The sequence below is a fragment of the Acyrthosiphon pisum genome, chromosome A3, assembly GCF_005508785.2.
Source record: "Acyrthosiphon pisum isolate AL4f chromosome A3, pea_aphid_22Mar2018_4r6ur, whole genome shotgun sequence".
NCBI classification, from domain to species: Eukaryota; Metazoa; Arthropoda; class Insecta; order Hemiptera; family Aphididae; genus Acyrthosiphon; species Acyrthosiphon pisum.
In genome coordinates, this window is record NC_042496.1 from 2,336,718 (window position 1) to 2,339,513 (window position 2,796).

Below are 2,796 nucleotides of genomic sequence, written 5' to 3' on the forward strand. Positions count from 1 at the left end.
AAAATATGTTATCAGTTGTTTAGCGTTAACCGACACTGTACCAGACATTGTAAGAACAGCCCTAATTTGTATATTATTCTTTTAAAAGCAATAATCAATTTTTGATCTTTATTAAAAATTGTCACTTTTCTATTAATTATACATTGAAAAGTAGATATTATAAATTAGGAACATTATAGTGAATTGCAATATAAGTAATAGCAAACAATTCAAGAGTAAAAAATCACCATAATTAATATTTCAAATATTTTTAAAACTTATTAGTTAGGTATTACTTTTCAAATCTAATGAAAATTATAGGTTCATCCTTTTTAATTACTTAATTAAATTTAATACTTGCTTAGAGTGTTAAATTTATAGTCTTAATTATAATGAATTATTTACCTAACCTTAATGTCATTTAAATATCAATTGGGTATTTATTACAATAATAAGGATTAAATAATAACAATATTTATTTTTGTATTTATTTATTTTATTTTAGTACATGTGATATAATACAGAGTGTAACAGAAAGAACTGACCAAAAAAAAAAAAAAAATGTATGCTACTTACAAATTATAGGATTAGTAAATAGTTATAGAAATATACCAATGTTAACAAATTTCCAAAAATAATATTTTTTAAAAAGTTATAGCGTTCCAAATTAATTTAATCAAAAAAATTCTAAAAAATAAACTACTTGATTTAGATAAATGTTTTTACCATCCAAATATTTCTTATAATCAGATTCACAAATTGGCTATTTTGAATTTACTCAAAAAAATTTTAATCAAATTTAAAATTTTTCATCTCCGGTATTAAAAAATAAAAATAATTTTTTCTATTACACGTGTAGCACAAGTGGCTATAAATTATATATCAAAAAATTTTTTTTAAATATTGATTAAAACAAAAGTTATTCCAAAAGTCAGTTCTATCTGTTACACCCTGTATTGACATAACACATAACGCAGGGGTGGCCAATAGGTCTATCACGATTTCTTGAATTTTTGTCAGAAAACAAATAAAATATTTATTTTTTTTGGAATTTTCTGTATTTTTGTTTATCCCATGGATAACAAGGTCGTTATGAGGACGCTACCCATACATTTGTGGTCTCTGTCTTATACACTTATGACATAGCAAATTTTCATTCACTAGTTTTAATCAGGGTTGGCAAAAACCCGGGCTTTTTAGAAAAACCCAACCCGGTTAGGTTTTAATGTAAAAGTAATAATGGGTGGTTTTATCAGGTTTTTTCAGATAAAACCCATCCAAAAACTCAGTGGGTTTTATTATAAAATATTAACAGGCGGTTTTATCGGGGTTTTTTCTGAAAAAATAAAATCGGAATTTTTTATTAAAAATAGAATAGAATTTTATTAAAAATAAAAGATTTCTATTGACCATTAGTGTGTCATTTTTTCTATTTTATTCTTTAAATTGTACCTACCTAATTAAAAAAATAATTATTAAGTTTTTTCAAATCAATTTAATATTTTAATTAGAAAAATAATAATACCTATGAAATAATTTTTTCTGAAAATTAACACAAGTTAAAAAAAAAATAAGAGCGAACTTCTATTTTATTCAGAAAAGTAACCCGGGTTTTATGGGTTTTTTTTTTAAAAAATTAGTGGGTTTAACCCAGAAAAGGAGTCCGGGTTTTTTCGGGGTGGGCTTTTTCGTGCTAACCCTGGTTTTAATAGTATGCTGTTATTTTTGATATAAGAGTGATTATAACATTTTTGGATAATAAGATAATCTGTGCTTAAGTGTTGGCTTTTATTTGATATTTTAATTTTCAAGCGAGGTATGAGCATTTTTAATTTTTGATATTTCACATACACATATCTTATATTATGTACTTGAAAATGAATATATTGAAAAATCGCTAACGCTTAAACACAGATAATATACTTACCTAAAAATATGATAATAGGCTCGATAATAGGTCAACACTCTAATATTAAAACTAACAACACACTATTGAAACTAGTGAATGCAAATTTGGTATGTCGTGCGTGTGTAAGACGGAGACAACAAATGCATGGATTGCGTCCTCTTATTGATGATTTTGATGTAAGATTTAATGACTTTAAGAAACTTGAAGATGTGATCCCATTCATCAGTTTTCCATTTAAAGAGGAATTAAATACCCAGATGACTGCAAAAAAAATCTGCACAGTTGTTTCCAATCCAAAGTCCTTCGCGTCATCTCTAAAGCTCCCTTCTATGTCTCAAACAATACCCTTCATTCCGACTTCAATTTACCCACCGTCACTGAACTAGCCAAGCTCCATTATAAACGATTTAATCGAAAGCTAACACATCACTCTAATCCCCTTATCGCCCAACTATCATCTGCAAATATTCCAGGAAATCCCCACAAAAGATTAAAAAGACAATGGTGTCGTGACCTGCTTATATAATATTTATAAAAAAAAAAAAAAATGTATCACTAATACTATGATCTTATAAGTTATAACTATTACGTACTCATTGCAGTATCATTATTATTATCTTTATTATTATTATTATTGTTTTTTTTGTTTTTAGGATTAAAACCTTAAATTTATATTCATGCTGAAGTACCTCCGATGGGTGGTCTCTTCCGTCTCTTCTGTCTATTTTATTATATTTTTTTTATCACTTAAGCTTATTGTTCATTAATTGTAACAGATAGCGTAATATAAAATTTTGTTAAAAAAAAAAAAATATATTTTAAATGAAAGTAATAAAAGAAGTGTAACACGCATGTATTTAAAGTATATTTTTGTTTATTAACAACCTGGGAAAACTCAGAGGTCGATC